This window comes from Poecilia formosa, unplaced genomic scaffold, assembly GCF_000485575.1.
Source record: "Poecilia formosa unplaced genomic scaffold, Poecilia_formosa-5.1.2 Scaffold195, whole genome shotgun sequence".
Lineage (NCBI taxonomy): Eukaryota > Metazoa > Chordata > Actinopteri > Cyprinodontiformes > Poeciliidae > Poecilia > Poecilia formosa.
Genome location: NW_006800134.1, coordinates 177,171 through 196,609, shown reverse-complemented (window position 1 = coordinate 196,609; position 19,439 = coordinate 177,171). Strand labels below are relative to the sequence as shown.

The 19,439-nt window shown below is 39.4% G+C and overlaps 2 long non-coding RNA genes across 2 annotated transcripts in view; one reads left to right on the top strand and one right to left on the bottom strand.

Annotated features, from left to right (window-relative positions):
• LOC107837969 (uncharacterized) overlaps nucleotides 1-11,700 on the bottom strand; it is a 30,581-nt gene extending 18,881 nt beyond the window's left edge. Inside the window, exons 1-3 of the long non-coding RNA XR_001664022.1 lie at nucleotides 11,515-11,700; nucleotides 9,769-9,906; nucleotides 7,884-7,976 (exon numbers count right to left, since the gene is read on the bottom strand). This is a non-coding gene — a long non-coding RNA (uncharacterized LOC107837969). The remainder of the gene's footprint in view (nucleotides 1-7,883; nucleotides 7,977-9,768; nucleotides 9,907-11,514) is intronic.
• LOC107837970 (uncharacterized) lies at nucleotides 9,902-10,402 on the top strand. The gene is made up of 2 exons (XR_001664023.1): nucleotides 9,902-10,059; nucleotides 10,191-10,402. It is a non-coding gene; the product is annotated as an uncharacterized LOC107837970 (long non-coding RNA).
• Nucleotides 11,701-19,439: the final 7,739 nt, after the last annotated feature.

The window sequence follows — 19,439 nt, the reverse complement described above, 5'->3', positions numbered from 1 at the left end:
TTTTTTTTTTTTTTTTTTGCATCTTTTAAACACAAAACACATGTATGTTCTCTGACTTCAGTGTTTATCATCTTATAACCTGAAGTTGCAGCTGATAACACTTCCTTTACGTATAATCAGAGGTGAGCAACAACAAAATAAATTTACTTGTACAGTTTAGCTGAAACCAAGTATGGCGATCATTACTTCTGTTGACCGTCGTTTTGTAGTTTGTGTTTCTTTTATTCCAACACACTGTAAAATTGCACACTCCACAGCTGTCCAGTAGGTGGCAATATGCAGCTGTAAACGGGTTGCAAGGAGAAGAAGAAGAATTTTTTTTTTCAACTAGCTTTGCCTCATAGGTACGTATTAGAGAAGTACAATACTACAGTTTTGGTATCGATCCAACACCGAGCCTTTATCATCGATACCGATACTTTTAGCGATATGATACTTTTTATTAAAGTTTAATATATGATTAAACCTCTCAAATCCGTGTTTTTGTGGTTTTGCCTTTGAGTTGTTTTCTTCAACCCTATGACAGAATTTGGACAAAGTTCAAAGGTGTCTACAAAATACCTTCAAAACAAATTAACAGGACAAACAGTGACAAGTGAAAAGTGAAGTATGCTTTTTAACCAAATACAGTCCAACAAATCATATTATTATGAGAGCAAATCAAAACAAAAAACTCCTTTGAGTAGAGAAAGAACCAAAAAAAAGTGGGTCTGGTTTGTTGTATTAAATTCTTCTTCTTCTTTGTTTGTATAAGTCAGTGAACTTATACAAACAACTAAAATGTTCAGGGTGAAAATTTTCCCTCAAAGATTAGTTTTAGAGCTCACTAATTAGCTACTTAATATGAGGTCACCGGTTCAAATCCATGCCTGGGCAATAATATTTGTTTCTAGACAAAATACGTCGCCCAGCATCATGGATGGTTCTGGACAGCGGCCAGTGCCCCTCTAGAACCGGCCGCTGTACTGGAGAGATTACACTAAATCAATTTTTTATGATGATATGTGTTGACACAGAAACCATAACTAATTGCTCCCTGAAATATTGTAATATTGTCCCATTTTTTGTGTGTTGTTGTTTGTTCCACGCTTTTGTTTTGTGTTGTTTTGGTAAATCTGGTCTGAAACCGCCACGGTTCCCCATGTATAAATATGTTGGTGTGATTGTGGTTGTCTGGAGGGACCGCAGGTGCAGAATGGCAGCCGCGCTTCCACCGCTGAATGCGACTGAGTGGGGAATGAATGATGAGCGAAATCGTAAAGCATCTTTTGGCATCCAGAAAAGCGCTGGTTTCAACACTTGTGTATTTTTTTGAAAGCACATAATCCAGTACTTTATCTTAAGTAATAATTTGACTTTTTCGGGGTCACGCGTATTCTTTTGTAGGGATATTCCAAAATCTTGTGACGTAAGAACTTTTGATGATTAAGTAGCTAACATCAACAAGTCAGTTTGTCTGCTGCAAATAATGCAAATATACAGAAAATAAAAAAGTATTCTTTATCTCTGCCACATCCAAAGTGATTTTTTTAAAACAGCTAATTAGATTTTTGACTGACAGAGAAGTCAGAGAAAAAACTGCATGCTTAATAAAGAATAAAAAGGGACATTTAGTTGTTCTTTTGGCCTCTAAACCCTCAAACTGGTGTTTTGTCCAGTTTAAACTGAACCCCTGTTTTTTTTAAACATCCGTTTAAGATGTCAAATAAAGTCTTGAAACTCCAACTTTGGGGATTTTTTTTAAATTATTGTTTTTTTTTTAAACCAAATAAATGTGTCAGTTATTGGGACTTTTTTAAGAAACCATATTCAGTGTAGGATAATCCAGTCCAGATTCTACAGTCTGTGTTACAGATTTGGAAGCGTAGCTGATCTAAGTCGGTCCAGATGCAAAAAAGTAGTAAAATAGAACTTTAGCACAGCGTCTAATCAGAATCCTCCTTCAGCATTTTATCGTTAAATGGTTTGACACAAACCCCAAAGCAAATATATGTCAGTGTAATTATTTCAAGATAAATGTTCAAATTGTTAAAATAATAATAATAAAAAATCAGTTTAAAGTAGTGAATTTGAAAACAGAAAATATGTAACAACAAGGATTTTTCGTCATGTTTTCATAAGTTCTTGCATTTATGATGTCCCAGGTGTGCATCACCATCAGTATATATCAGTATATGCATTTTAAGTTATTTTTTGGTAGTTAAGTATTTCATAAAATATGTAGAAGCTAAAGTCAAATGACTAACCTATTATGAAGTTTTATTTTCCACTGTTTTCTGAAGCTTTATGTTAATACCTGTTTGGATTTATTTTTGTTCTAATCCCTCATTTGAGCCCAACGAGTCCAATTAAATGAATGACATTTGACAGATAATGACCTCCAAATAGACCAAAGTATATTAACTGACATTCTGTCAGTAGATGTTGTTTAATGGAGTCACATAATCACCGTTTTTAATGTAGATAATGATCAAATTATAGAAAATGTGTTTTGTTATTAAACGTCTTCCTCATATGTGGAAAATTGACACATAGTCAACATGAAATATCCAGCAGTAGAGGAAACCGTTCTGTTGCTAAAACTGTCAAAAGTGAAACAACCAAAATTAATTACAAAATACTAAATTTCCCCTACATTGTGCACAACACTCCTCACTGACAATGGAAAACTCATTTCCAGTGAGCTGCCCCCAATCCATGCCTCCCTGGATGATGAGCCACATCCCAATTATGTATGGTGTGAGGCATGCCCTGTCTCACACCATATAAAACCACCACTTCTTTGTGGAGAAGCTTTTCCCGGTCGCCTTTATCATTCAGTATTCACCCCTTCATCTCTCCATGCCACCATTTGGTCCTCTGACCCCGCCGTAACGTTACAAAAGCTCAGGGAGCGACGGGGCTAGTCTGAGCTGTGCCAAGTTATACTATTCAGAGTACATGATACGGAACCATCCAATATTACTGCAGAGCATATCAGTCAGTCTGGGAGCCCGCTCCAGAAACAGAGACCACACACTCTTTATTAGAGCCAGTAAAACGTCCCAGAGATGTGGCTGGACTCTACTTTCTGCTTAGCTAACATGAACAATAGTAGGATTGTGCTGCTCCGCTCGCTTTCTTTTTGTAGGTCCTATTATTTTTTTCTAGCATTTGTTATTCTCACTTAAACTACAGACTGGCTCCACGAGTGGGCCACGGCGTCTCCGAACCGAGCCCTTCTCGGGCCAGGAAAAACCCGGTGGAGCCAGACGAATAAAAAGCCAAAGCGCCGACGCCGCACGGCTCCCAAATCTGGTTCCTGTCAGGGGGACATCAAGGGAACACCCGCAACGCAATCTCTCCAAACGTTTCCCTCTTCCTTTTTTTTTTTTCCCCCGCATCTCTCTCCACCCTTCAAGCGATACGTCTTACAGATGACTGAACCATCGCCAAATGCTCCCAGAATCCTTATTCTGCTTCTCTTTTTCCCTCCCGCTCCGTCTTCCATCTCTCTCTCGTTTTTTTTTTTCTTCCTTTCTTTCTTCCCCCCACCGTCTTATGTCTCCATGTTTGGAGCCAGCCCACATGGATTGGGATCAATTTAGGGTGAAATGATAATTACCCTGTCACTTTCAATTCCGACGTGATGAAGTGAGAAACAGGAAATGTAATAAACATAAATGGAATCTCACGCGCTTATGATTCGGGGAGGAATCGTATCTGGGTTCCACAAACTGGGCCCGACTTGTCAGTTGCGCGCCATTCCTGCTGGGAGGCGGCTACGTGCTCATGCCCTGTCTCACACCAAACTGCTTGTTAAAGCATTTCGCTGTGGATAATTGCAAAATTCCAGTCCATATGCTGCTTTGTTTGGAACTTCATCCATGAGAAATGATTTGTGTCACAGGCTTCCAGAGGAAAACTCAGGAGCTCTCTCTTTTTTTTTTTTCTTTTTCTCCTCCATCCAAAATCTCTGACACACATTTAGCTGAATTTGATTCAGCCCCCTTTTCAACTCAAGCAGCTCTAATATGTTTGGTGTTAGCAGATCAGAGATAAGAGCCGGGCTAACGGTAGCCGGCTCTAACCCTGCCATGTCGGCTGTTCCTCAGCTGATGTATGGATGTGATTCCTGGCGGGGCCACGGTGCACCGCCTGGATTTGTTTAACCCAGTGGATCAGCCTTCAGACGGGAGCACTTGCGCAGGTAATGGCTGCCATATGAGTCCAGGCCTCGCGGATGAGCTCACATGTGTAAGCTAAAAAAAACAACTCCCAAAAAAATAAAAACATAAAATAAACTCTGGTGATCCAACAACAAAATGTGCAAACGAAAAAATAATAAAGTCAATATTCTAAACCGTGCTTCCTACAGCGGTTCACTCAGAGGTTAAAGTTTTGAATTGCGAAAATATTTGATTTAAGAGCGGACTAATTCGAGGCTCTGTTTGCTGATGTGATGCCAGCGTGGCTTTGAGCGATCTGCCCCGGTGAGATGTGAACCGTCCAGCACAGGGCAAAAGGCAAAGTTTGCTGGGCGGCGTCTGGATGTTGGTCTGGAAGGGACGACCCGACCGACCAGCCGGCCGGCCAGCCGGCCGGCCAGCCGGCCGCAGTCTAACAGGACAAACGGGCCCCTGTAACCGGCGGTACGCTGGAACTAATGGGACTTTCCACCACGCATAATCATTCACAAAGCAAATAAATATCTTCCAAAGATTAAACACAGTGAGGGCATCTTTGGCTTTTGCCACGACCACCCAAGAGGTCACAGCGGCTCCCGGTGACGAAGTTCGCAGACGACCACTCGAGCAAAAAATACCCAAACAGCATCCTCTTTCTTTCAAACTGGTAACTTGTTGGAAACGAACACTTCCTGTATCTGGATCAGCAGCGGGGGCAATGTAAAACCTCACCTACCAACTATACCGTCATGAAAGCATAATACTGTTTGTTCCCTTTTTTTGTACCTGTAAGCAGGAGGGCCTGATTATGTTGGGAATGGGCAGAGCAAATCAAAAATGGGGCATTTGATTATAAATGACCTCCAGGATGTTGTTTCCACAGGTTTCCAGTGTCGCTGCTGCTGATTGGCCACAGCAGGTGTGAGCTCTTTCAAATTCAGTTCCTTGCTGTACCCTGTGAGACTGAAGAAATGACATTAGGAGAAGCTTGTTTTGGTAGCATGTGGGGTGATATGGACTCATCCAGTTTGGAAGTGAAGGAGGGTGGGACTAAAATTTAAAAATGGTTCTCATCCGGTTGGAGTCACTTGACTCTAAAATTTGACAGATTGTGACTCCAGATCAATCTGGAACAATTTTAAACAAGTTCCTCCATTCAAAAGCCATATGTATGCGAACAGAGAAAATTAGTTTTTACATGTGTTTTTGTCCATCATATCACCCCTAACACCTGCATCATGTTTTTAAGAATGAAATTCTGATAAAACAACAAAAAAACATGTTGAAAACACAAACTTTAACTTGTTACTGTTTTTAATGTCATGATATTTTGTATTATTAAGCAACACATCCACACAAAACAACTAACGTTCTGCTTCGGTGTGCACCCCCCACCCCTCCTCCCGGCGCCCGCCCCGTCACTAAACTTCCTACTGGCGCCCCTGTTGAGCTCTGAATGTTTTGGTGACTTAAAATGTCTAATTTTAGTCTCTTATTTCATCTGTTTTACAATATGGCTCACTGGGGCAAGTTCGGCGTAATTTTTTCCCCCACCATCATGTTCTAAACTGAGCAGCATGGCTGTATATTAAATCGTTCCCCTCTCCGTACAGACAGAAAACTTCGCTTGTAGATTTTCCAGGAGGGAGCTCGGAAAGGGTGAAGGGGCACTGTCTCGCAGGCAATTATTAGAGGGTGAACTTAATAAATCAAAGCAGCTGTTAGGCAGACCATCTTTCCTCTTCAACGCGGCGATTAAATATCCATGAGAAACGCAGCTCGGAAAACACGGGCGAACAGCAGGACAGGGGAAGGTGTGAGGAAAAACTGCAGCGGCTCGTCTCGCGGGGCTAATTTCACCGGCAATAAAAGAAGCGAACAGTGTTGCTGATATTTCAGTTTAACCTTTTTCGGCGTGAGCAGCTATCGGGGAACATCCGCCAGGGAGCTTCGCGGCCTGATTTATTACGGCGGCCCACGAAGCAGCGGCCACAGGAGCAGCGAAACAGACCCCGGGGGGTTGATAACGACGCTGGGCGATGAAAAGGCCGCAGCTACCAGCAGCCACCCTCCCGCCTGCGCTTTACAGGGAGAGGAGAGCCGCGGAGACCACTCCGAGCCAAAACCGTGCACCTGGACCCTTGCTCTGCCTCGCCAGCTCTCTTTCCTGTTCCTGTTTCCTGTTATGACGTGTAATTTGAATTACTTCTCTCTCTGGCGTTTCAGCTTCAGAGCAGGTAAAACGGTCATTCAAGCATTGAAGCCACCTGGGACAACAGGTTGAGCAAAGCACAAGGGAGTTGGTGCTCTGGAATATGTCTGCGGACAAATTAGTCTGCCTATACTGATTACTACGGCCAGCCTCCCTCCTGGCAAACACAACCTCCCCCGTGTGACAGCGTTGCAAAGAAAAACACTGTCAGCTTACATTATGTTGCGACATTTTGTTTTTGTTTCTTATGACGAAGCCGTGGCATGAGGGGATAAGCGAGTAGAGGACTTGTGCAATATATTTGAAAAATAATTGTAATTCAAACTGTGTGTGGGAAAACAAAAAGTATTTTAAAAGTTTATTTGAGCAGTAATCTAAAAGAGAATTGTACACTGCTTCAATTACCGATGTGACAAATAAAATAAGTAAGATGTAGTTTTTGTAATTTACTTTTATTTACTTACTTTTGATGAGCGAAAAAAAATGCTGCCATTTTTTTTTTTACCAACTTATCAACCGTGCAAGAGTGTTAATACTGGTGCTTAAAATTTTATTTAATGCTTTTTGAATGAATATTTGCAGGTAAAATGCCTTAAAATAAACATATCTTTTACTGCTGATGAATATTCTCACAATAATAAGAATAGCTTCCACAAAACAAAGTTGATGACATCATGATTGGGAGCGCAATTTTGACACAGCCACAATAATAATCTAAGCATATATTTTTTTAGGTTGTGTTTATAAATTTTATTAATGTGTGCCTTCATATTTCCCTTTGTCATTAAACTACATAAGTGGAGTCGGAGGCCCGTTTCTGCTAGACACTCTTCAAAATGGGCAAGACAAGAGAACATATTGCCAATACAGTGAGGTAAAAAAAACAAACTCCAAAGCTTCCTTAAAAAAAAAAGAACTGCTGTAAATATTTCAGTGTTAAATTATGCAGCAGCAAATAAAATTAAAACGATTCTTCTAAAGCTTTTTTTTTTTTTACAGATCTGCAGTAGGGGTAAAAGGTCACTGTTTACACCTTATTGTATAATATAATCACCATCTAATGCCAATCATGATCATGGACTTTGTATTCCATTATATTCATGGACTTAACCCATACAGTGAATCCAGGTTGTGAGACTTTTCCCACCACTGTGGAATCACCCACTCAGGCCCTTTTGATGTCGATTTCTCACACGCTTGAACACTGGGTGGCACTGGTGCCAAGACCAGCCAAGACCAGCAACACACCAGCAGACAGTGAAAGAAACTGTGGTTGCCAGTCTAGCTGTCGGTCCTCTCTCTCTTTTTCTCTCTCTCTCCCTCCTTTCCTTCTCTCCTTTCTCTCTCAAAGTCCTCCTGCATCAGCAGAACTCAGAACTCTCCGCCGGGCAATATTTAGGCATAAAACAAAAATACGAAACTCAGTTTCTATGATGTTAGACCGAGGTAAGCATAAAAAATGTGGACTGACCCCCTCTGCCTCCCCCTCCGGAAATCTGACTCACATTTCAGCACCAGCGTACGTTATAATTATTCTGACCACTCTGTTCCTTCTCTCTTCGTTTTCTTGTCCTTATCCTCCTCATTTCCTGCCGCCTCTATAGGACAGAAATAGATGGGAAGATTCCTGTAGACACTAAACACACACACACAGTACTCTCACTACAAGCGTTTTCCACGTATGAAATTTGCTCTTTTGATTCAAAGTCTCACAATCTATCTGTGAGCTTTGCGTCTGTTTGCTTTTGAGCAATTATACTGCAAGCGCTTGCCTTCGTATCTGGCGTGTATAATTCCATTCTGGGTTCCTAAAAAAAAATAAAAAGGCTGCTTATTATTGAACGGACTCTGTTAAGTTTCAGGAGGACATCTATTAGGAGGTTAGCCAAACACTATCAGCTAATACGACCTGTAATTACACCAGCAGTGAGGAAACGCAGCGAGCTAACACCAGCATGGAAACAATCTGACAGTGCAAACACCGCAGCTAAGCCACTTCATCTCTGTGTGTGCATTTGTAAAGGCGTGTGTGTGTGTGTGTGTGGACAGAGGCCTCCTTGCGCAGATTGTGGCTGTGCGAATTGTCAAATTGGAGTGGATGTTTGGGTGTGGAGGGAGCACATCTGGAGGGAATTTATTGTATAATTCAGTCTATTATTGCTGCGGTCGGTGCTTAAGGAGCACGCACACAATTACCGTCCACTCTGCAAGGCTACAAGTGGCCTCTGGCCTAAACTAATAAACTGCGGACGAGGGTGGAGAGAAGAGAATTCATTTGAGGTTATCATCATCGCACTCCTCTCTGCTACCTCTCAGACTGACACTTACCAGAGTTTATTATAAATCAATGAGCAGCACTTAAAGTTAAAGCCCAGATTGTGGTCAGATTTGATGGGGATCTGGTTTTGAAGATTTGCATTAGATACAGACTGAGACAAAACAACTCACTTAAATTTTAAAGTTTGACGTGTTGAATTATATTTCCTAATGTCCATCTTATCCAATGCTGGGTTTTTTGTGTGTGTGTACTTTATTGTGAATTGTGTTAGAAGACAATTTCTAGGTTTTAGTATCCACTACTTAGATGTTCCATCCACCGCTCGCATGTAAAATATACATTAGCAGAGAGATTATTTTAAAAATACTAGTAATGTAACAATATCCCATGCCGTGAAATCATACAACATGAAATGACACAATATTTGGGTCAAAGACAAACCTATCTCGCGAAATAGCATTGGTAGTTGAAGACTTTGTGAATACATTTTACAAGTATTCAGCAGCTCTGTCAAAAAGCAACTAGTGGCAAATCTCGCAATGTTTTCCGATTTTACTGTACAGCCTGACATAATGGTTGTAAAAATTGTTCTTCTCAATGAGCGACGGGTGTGGCTCCGTCCTGAAGCACGTACAGTCCAGTCTTCAGAGCCCTCGACGTTTTGTGGAAGCCAATGGCTCCTTTTCTTAATGAGGAGCTAGCAATGACGTGCTAACAGCTATCCAGTTGCTGTTCGCATGTTAAAGTGAAAAAAGGAACCAGCTTTGTGTTCCTTTGTTGCCTTGACAACGTTGGCCGGTAAAGACCGCTCGTCAGCCTGCCCAGGAACGTCCAATATTTAGGGTAGGTGGAAGTGAGAATCGTGCAACTGGAAACTGTTAGCTGCTAGCGAGGCTAAAGGTTACCCCTTGCTGCACAGCTTTCTGGGAATAAAATTCATCTGGAAACAAAAGCATGGAGCTTCTCAGTTTTTCCAAAAACATTAAGATTTCGCCCACGTGTGAATGTCGTCGTGAAGGATTCATCCCCTCATTAACGTCTCCTATCATTATTTACTTCCTTTACATCAAATTAATCCTGTTTACGAAGGTTTTGCTTTCTGATTGACCTACCTAAGAAGGGCTCAAACCTTGTTGATCCGTTTACGAGTTTAGCTTCAACACGTTCTTCTCAGCGCCCTCCTTCTCTATGATGTCACCTGGTCATGCGTTGCCATGGAAGAGGAACTGGTGCGTTCAATCAGCCTCGATCTGAAAAAAGAAACACACTGACTGGAGGGAGGGGTGATGACCTGGACTGTATACATCTTTGTTTATTGTTTGCTTTTGAAGTTGAGTTCTTCCCGTGAGTTTATAGATACATAAATAATGTCATTGTCTCGATGGATTCTTGAAAAAGAAAAAGTGAGAACATTAAGTAGGTGCATGAGCCGGAGAGCTGTATTGGTTTATGAGGTGACGGCTTTTCATATACATTAACTCGCGCCATGAAACAGTCCAAAGTTAAACCCACTTCGCCTTTTCCATTTTAGCAGGCCTCCTGGAATAGACTGGCGAGGCGTTCGGGATAAAGACTTTACCAGGGGGGAAAAAATCTGCCCAGGCCAGCCCGGACTCTATCTGACTGTGGCAACCCTGAATGACCCACGGTATGTGTGTGTAAGTGTGTGTGAGGGAGTGATTTTGGAGCTCCTGACAGTGTTGGCGAGGAGCTCGTAACCCAGAACAATAAAGTACTTCTCCTCCAGGCCTCCCAGCAGTGATCTCCGCCAGAAGTGAAAGGTTCAACTTGCTGCACGTGTCAGAGTTTTGACCTTTCACCCTCGGAGGCTGTTTGTCTCTCGCTCGTTTTCTCTGCCTCCTCTTTCTGGCCCTGCGCGTTCACAGTCTGAGACGTTATTTCTTTCTTTTCGTGTCCGTTATTAATGATGAGTTTAGTTAAAATGTTTTAATATTTCATTGCTGATTCTTGGACTTAGTGACCAAGTGATTCTTATTCCGAGAGAGCAGTTTGTTTATTTCTTAAAGTAATAGCGTACCCACAATTTCTCTAGATTGAATCAGCAATAGACGTAACACTACACATAAACTCTATTTAGACAAGAGTGAATGTTAAGATAATGCAATTAAGATGAATAAAAGCCTTAAAAAAGTAATATGAAAAGTCCAATCTGAAACTCTTGGAACATTTCCTTTGATTTAGTAAGAATTAACCAACATTTTTCTTTTTTGAATATGTGATTTGGCTGTAATAATATTACACACTTATTTCTTTGTATCTGAGAGCTAACAATGAAACATAAGATATTTGTTTTGTACCGGTGGATTATTTTCATTTGAAGTGTCATTAAACACTTGAGCCGTCGGACAGACTGAAAAGAAGACGATTTCTCAAGATTACCAAAGACAAGGTTTGGTTTGTTGCCATCAAAGAAGAAAAAAAAATGGCGGTTGTTATAGTTTCTGCACGAAAACAAAAATACAGGAATGATTTTAGATATTTTTGTTGGGGGTCACATTTAAAAAAATATATAAAAAATCAGATATTACGCTCGGTGCCAGTCCTTTCTAAATATATGAATAATTCCGGGATCAACAGCTGAAATTGGAGTCTGGGTCGAAAAAATCGCAATCAGATGTGAGTGGGCGCCTGTTTGAGTTAAAAACACAGATCTATCTGTTTTACACTGAGCTTTGTAGAAGTGTAACGTAAACCAGAGAGATTTATGTGGGCTTCAAACAGAGTTGTTTACGCATATTTGGCTGCAGAAGATCACCAAACCATTTCTACAGAGTTTTGGGCTCCACAAATCCATACGCAGACAGACATAAACACAAGGAATCCTAGACCACTGTTACCTTGGTTGTGCGAGATGACCATTGAAGACCAATCGACGAGCCAGGTTTATAAAAGTTGTTGAATCCAGAAAGAAGCTCATGGGAATGTCTAGGCAAGTATGGGCATTTGTTTGACTGGCTCAGAAATGATGTTGATGAGGGCATGGCAGGGCTACAGGATGAAGGCAATACTGTGCAATAAGAAGACTGCAGATTTCCTTATAGATATTAAAAAAAATCTGTGGAGCAAGCTGTGTGGAAAAAAATGTCAATGGTCTGACCTCTGTTTGGAGTCAATTAAATGTAAACAACAGAAAATGAACGTCGCTGTACAGTAACATCTCACATTTATTTTAGTAGATGAACTCTGAATTCAAAAACTTATCATATAGACACATTAAACTGATGCATTTAAAGCATTTGTGCTGATAATAGTGAAGCGCTTATTAAAAAAACTTGGTAACACTTTATTTGAAGAGGTATGCATAAGACTGACCTGACACTGTCATAAACATGAAGGAGTCTTTATGAATGTTGTCATGAAGTGTCACTTGGTAAATAACGACACTTTTAATGCAAAGTTGCTCTAAAAGTTGCGTTAAAAGTCCATTAAAAGTGCCATCTTTGCATTAAAGTATCATTATTTAATGAATGACACTTCATGACAACATTCATAAAGACTCCTTCATGTTCACAGTAGATGTTATGTTGTCAGTCTCATGCACACCCCTTCAAATAAAGTGTTACCAAAATTATACTACATAATACCAGTAAAAAAGTATTCTTGATTCAAAATTTTTTTTTTTTTTCTTATGGCCCACACACTCACAGTGAAGAAAGCTGACTTGATAGGTGCCTGGCAAACCCCATTTTTTCCTTCTACTTAACTTCCTTTTCAATATGATCAGTTGCAGAACTGTGTGAACAGCCAGCTTCTTTAGCTACAACCTTTAGCGGCTTTGGCTTTCCCTACTGGTGCAGGGTGTTAATGACTGTTAAGTCAGCAGCTTCTTCATCATTCATCATGGTGTAGACCTTGACATGACTGTAACATAAATTTTATTTCTAAAGACCTTCTTTTTTTTTGGTGATAGAGAGCCATGATGATGAAAATTGATAGAAAATACTTTAATTCTACCACTCTGTGTGTAATAAATCTATATGGCGTAGAGGAGTTCCCCTGTTTTAACTGAATCCTGGAAATTATGGTTTTGATTTGCTGGGACGCACCTTCATGTCGCGAGGCCAGGGATTAATTGGACGGACAGACAGACGTTTAGACAGATCGCTCGCTCCTGTTTCCCAATCCAACCGCAGTATTGTCTCATTTCTGTGAGGTGTTATGCCTGCTGGGTGCAGCGCAATCCCCCCAGCTCTGCAGCGATGTGGATGCGCTACAGTATTTACCAATATTGAAATAGCTTGGGATGAAGTGAGTATTAAATCAGGAATGTGCTTGTGGCAGATCTCCACCCTTGATAATATGGGGTGTTTTTTTTCCCAAGTGGTTTTGCCCACTTGTTTTTCCCACTATGTTTTTTTTCTCCCTGCGCAATGCTCTTTCACTCTTCCAGTAAAACAGTGCATATGTGAGTGTGCGTGTGTGTGTGTGTGTGTGTGTGTACGTGTTTTTCAAGGCAGCTTGTTTTTATTCCGGTTGCTGTCTGCGTTTGTCGTTATACTATCTTTACAAGTCTCGGGTTGTAAGCTGGAATGTAAAGTCACACATGTCCAAGGAACACAATAAAATCTGCGGGTTTCACTTCCTATGTACAGGCTCTTGGCTATGCAGTACGCATTTATCTTGCTTATTCACATAGTTAGGCGTGCTATAAAAAATGGCAAACTTCCCCCGGCCTGTTGTGGTAAATAGATGTTGTTTAAAGCTTCTGAATTTGGACATTACTGGAAAACGCAACCATCTTGTGCTACAGTAAGCAGGTTCAGAATGGGTCCTTCCTTTTGTGTGTCTGAATTGTAAAGGGACACGTTCAAGAAGAGCCACAAGGACATTATCATTCAACTTGAGCAGGGATAGTGGGTTGTATGTTTATTATTACTCTATCCCATTCATTCGAGGCGTTTCATTCATTTCGTTTTTTTTTGTTTTTTTTTCCCCTTAACTGTGCCACGGCGTTCAGTAGCCGAAATGATAGCCTACTCCTTTGTCTGTCCCAATGTACAATTTACACAACTTGGTGATTTGGTCAGACAGAGACCACACGATGAAGGCGATATACCACAGAGCAAGTGGCAAAAGGATAGGAAACATGCAATGAAAAGTGCAATGAAGTAGATGAGGTCACCCACATTCAACAAGCGAAAATCAAGAGACTCAGCCTCAAAATTAAAGATGATCATTTCTCTGACCTACAACATTTATGCAGCCACCACTGAAAAACTTACACGAGTCAAGTGTTTTCTTTTCTTCTTCTTCTCCTTCCTCCTTTCCCTTTCTTCCAGGCAAGTCTGTGCATACATTCATTTAAGCTGAGTGTAGACAAACCACATGAGAAGAGGATACAAACAGAAGCCAATTAAAGAACGAATGGGGGAGGAGGGGGTTACAACAATAAAATTAATGTCATGAAACAGCTGCGGTCAGTGTTTGTGTGACACTTCACAGGCTTCCATAAAAGAGAGGGCAGAAGAAACTGTTTAGGTATAATGACTGGGAACCAGTTCACATTCCTGATTTCAATGGCTTTGTTTTTTTTTTATTTTTAGTTTCGACTTGAAAGGGTCAGGAAATGTGGGTTATTATTGTTGGTTGTAACTGAGTTTTTTTTAAGGATTAAGAGATGAAGTGTCTTCATTTAGTCTTTATTTTGCCACTTGAACAACATTTGCCATGTTAGCAAATGTCATCATAGATTATACGAGTAGTGTCGCCCCTAGATGCCAACTTAAATCACTTATTGGTTTTTGTTTATATGTGATAGCTAAAGTCTAGCAGCTATAAGTCTGGCAAAGTGATATTGTGATTTCCTCAGACTCATGAGTCTCCACCAGCCTTTAAGGGTAACGCCCACAGAGGCTGATGCTTTCCATTTCCTCAGAAATTGCAGTTTATCATTGTGGATGAAATATCCTGACAGCAACTGAAAAAAGCCATGATTTATTTTGCCTCACAAATTAATTTCCCTCCATGTTATGAACTGGCATGCTGGAGTAGCGTTCGCTGCCATCTGTTTAAACTCTTAAATGCATTGCAACAATTTCTGTTTCAAACAATATAGTTACTGAACTTATGGTAATCTCATTTGATATTTATAACTATGGCACATTAGCATAAACAAAGGTAAATGACAGCCAGAGCGGTGCAGAAATGCTTTGTAACTGTGGGAACTTTCTTGGAAATTTTTGAGCTGAATGACGTTGTATGATTTACTCCTCGAATTCCACCAGGGGGCGTCACAGCGGACCGGAAGTGACATGACGGCGAACCGGAAGTGGCTGGACGGAGATTCGGAAGTGGTTTTCTGTCACCATTTGCTGAAAGCTAAATTAACCTTTAAGCTACTTCTTACTTACTTTTTAAAGTATTGCTCAATGTGGTGAGTTGATGAATGTTGTAAGCTATTGAGAGATATGTGTATATGTGTGTTTTGACAAATTAGCTTTAAGCTAATGAAAATGCTAGTGGTTTCATGCTTTATTTTTTGCATTAGTTGCTAATTAGCACAATGGTAGCTCTTGTTTATTGCACAGTGGTATGTAATGCTGATGTCCATTACACCTTAAAGTATTCAAGGAGTTAAATATGTGCTTTATAATCAAGCATAATCGGTGATGATATGATACTATGATTTACTTTAAAGGTCTAAATCGAAGTTTTACGTTTTTGTTGATTTGAATATTATACAGTACGAAGTATTGCAATTTAGTTTTCACTTTGTTTAGTTTAACTGGCACTTTTTGATGCCGAGTTGCGTCTGCCATTTCTGTGCAGAACATGCTCCAGGCAGGGAGTGAGAGGAGCTGTGGGCCTGCAAACACACCAGAGATGAGTAGAGCAATGAAGCCTCTGTGTGTCCTGCCACTTCTTGCTTTATAACACTTATTACACTTCTTAGCTGTAATAAAGGTAAGTATAGCCAATATAAACAGTACAAATGTTGTGTTTACACCAGCTAGTGTGGTTAAATAAAACCATGATTTTTATTAAGAAACTTGTAGTAGACCTGTGTTGGTTGCATTTAATCCTCTGTTGAACAACACATGTTCACTCTTTCTAATCGTAAGCAAGGTTAAAAATGTCCCAACACATTTATTTGATGTTGATTTTGCTTTTTGTCTTTAATATTTCATTTTACAATTTTCTTTTTTTTTTAGCACATGTTTACAGGAATGCAACAAAAAGAACCTATTTGTCACTGTATAATTTGGGATTAAGTTATTTCGTGTCATATATTAATTTGTTTTAAATCGCTACTTTACCATAAATTGGAGTCTAACTATGAAATATTTCAACATGATTTTTTTTCTTTATGCTACACAGTATTATCAGTAATAAAAGTGTTACTAAGCTATAGTGTATCTGTACTGTAAGCTCGTGAAATATAACCAAGCAAATATAAAATTTAACTCATCACATTTCAAACTCTCGTATAAAACATGTTTTTAAAAGCCTCACACATGACCATAGCATGTTCTGTTGACATAGACTCTCTCAATCTAACACTATAATCCACTGTATTTTACTGTATTGCACTTTAAGCTGTCCTTCAATTTTTCTTATCAAGAAATCAAATAAAACAATACATTATTAAACAAACAAAAAAAACATCAATCACAAAATCATTGTGCTAAAACTTAAATTTTTTATACTGTACAGTCACTTATATGTCTGATTCCACTGCACAGTTTCTGGACATCGTTTTCGTTTTCTGCGCGTTGCGCTTTGAAGACACTTCCTCCGATTGCGTAGTGTGCCCTTGCGTTACAAATTAATTGCAAATGTAGGCGGCTTGTTTCTGCCCCACTTGTATAAACTTGATTTAGAATCCAAAAGCTTGTTCACTGGGTAGGAAAAGAAGAAAACTAAAATAATTTCTGCTAAAAAAAGAAAAAAAAAATGCATGATGATCACCAACGAGGTAACTGGAGAATGTCTGGAACACTGATTTATGAAAGTTATTGCCAAAAAGGAAGAACTCAATTTGTTCACTTTTGTTGCATATTGTGCATCAAATATAAACACAGTCTTCATAGGCTGCCTTTCAGTAAAAATAGCAGAATAAGTTTGCATTTAGATTGTCAAAGTAGGACAATATGCGAGCAGCATCGCTGAGGGTTTGTGTAAAATAAATAACAGTTTATATGAGCAAACAAACAGGAGAAAAGCGAATGATATGATAAAGACACACTGATGTCATCTTTTATGTGCGGTTTGAGAGTAAGCCACGTTTCACGGTGGCATATTTTGACTTTATTTCTTTCCTTACCAACGTCAATCCGAACGGTCAGCAGAAAGACAGTTGGTTCTTGTGAACCCGGGTTGATGTCGGGTTTCAAAGGCTAAACGCGCTCCAAGTTCAATCACTCAGGCTCTTTCGCTGTCAGGACCCATAAACAGTGTCTCCGCAATTACCAACAATTACAGAGTAAACTTCCACCTACTGTTACTGAATGATTTTTTGTATGTTTTAAGGGGCCTTATAAATGAATCTGTGTGAAGAGCTGTTTGTTTTTGCGTTGGGACCACAATCTTCTAATCCTGGAGCACTTCAAAGTATTTACAGAAACAAGCCATAACAGGATCAGCCTCTGAACAAGCCAACAGATCAAAGGGAGGGGCTGCTGCCTACATAAATATGGAAATAATATGACTCAGTGGGAACTTAGGGTGTAACAGAGACTCTACGGCAGACGAGAGGGATTGATTGGGAGACGCACGAGAGACAAAGATTCTTGTTTTAAATCCAGGACCTTGATGTTGACCGTTTATTAATGTAGTCAAACTGCTTGAGTTATTATTATGATTTTTTATTACTGAGGAGCAGTAGTAAAATTAATAGTTTTAAACTTTTCCTACACATTGATTTTTTATTTTTATTTTTATATTATATTTTTATTATTATTGGGTTATTGTGTTTTATATTATATTTTTATTATTATTGGGTTATTGTGTTTCATCTAAAGTAACTAAAAATAATAAATATCAAAGGCAAAATGCTTGGCAGATGCCTTTGGATGCATTGGCTCATATTGAAGTACACAGTAGTTCACTTAATAGTTTGACTGAGTCATAAATATTATTAAAACAAATCAACATCACTTTTACGACTGCATGTTTTCATAAGTCAGACCACGTTAATAATGTTGCTTAAATGAAAAAAAAAAAAGACATTGTGTACTTTTTAAATATTCTGTTGTATCTTTTTATAATTGTGTCAAAATATTAGCTGTGATTCGTAATTAAGATTTTGATTGACAATTTGTGTTATGTGGTTTTTTTCACTCTTTTTGCCTATTTTACATGTGAAGGACTTTGATCATTTTATCGTGTGTGATGCGGCTATGCAAATAAAGATTAATTGATTGAATGAGAGGATAAAGACAAGCAGATTTTTTCCCTTTAAAGATAATATCAACAGTGTAAACTCAGCACAGAAGAACTTCAGTTTCACTGGAAAGTGAGGAAATTGAGTGTGAATGAAAAGTGTTCATGGATTATTCTCAGTAAATTCCCTCATATCACTTCTTATCAAACTGTGGACAATAGAGCCGAAGGAAGCCTCGGTGCTAAAAATGCTTGTTTAAGCAAAAAGTGTGGAAGGACTTTAGTAAAAAGGTAAAACAGGGCTTAGGTCAGACCCATTATATTTCTGGCAAAACATCATCTCGGGTGTAAGAGGAAGTTGTTAGCCGTCACTGTTAATACGGATTGTGAGCCATTCACTACGACTCAAGGAGGGTTTTTTCCAACCATAGTAGCAGAATGGATGGGGACAGTTCAGGGATGATTTGAGTATCTCTGAAGCTGAAATATACTGAAGGCAACAGTGCAATCTGGATGAGATTGCATAGCAGCTGGAAACAGAACCTATTGATTTTAAAACAGATTGATACAGTTTTTGTTTTGGTGTTTTCAAGGAATTTAAAAACTACAAGAAGGTTTCCTATCTAGTGTCTAATAGTGAGTTTAATTTGGTATATTTAACCTGTGCTGCAGGGATATTGGTATTCAGCTGTATGCTTTTCTTTAACATCCTAACACGGGTATGTTTACTGTAGGCCCTGGCCTTACGTTTTACAGGTCTGTTTATTGGCAACTTCTGTTTGACTTGTCTCGATGTCATCCACACACATGAAGGTAAAATGAAGACACAGATGGATTTGGTGTGAGATAAAAGTACCTATTTACTGCTTGGTCTATATTCTAAGTCTGTCCAATCATAGCTAGGTATTGTGCAGTTGGTGCTTTTAGTCAGATTTCAGTTAATTAAATCCAACTGAAAACTGATTAAATCCAAGTCTATGGAACACAAAATGTCACCAAAATCACTCTGTTCCTCTAAAATCTTTCAGAAAATTATGAAAGTGTATCAAATTATGTTGTCAGTTGAATATCGTGATATATATCGTATCATATTGTGAGATTATTTTATCGCTACAGCCCTAGTCTATAATCATTCCTATCACTGTAGAGTGGATTTGCTCCTTCACCATGTCGAAACGGGGAATGCTCAGTTTGAGCATCCGGTGGGGGAGTTATCAGGTGTCTCCCAGGTGGAGTTCATGTCCCACAGGGATCAAATTCTGTGGGATGATGTAGCTATAAGGTTTAGCATTAATGAAATGCTAAAAAAAAAGAAGTCTGGGAATCTTTTGTTGGTCAAATTACTTGTAATAAGCCTCAAGGTTCCACCTCCAATAAAAAAAGGGTAACACTTTATTTGAATGGGGGTGAATAAGACTGTCATGACACTGTCATAAACATG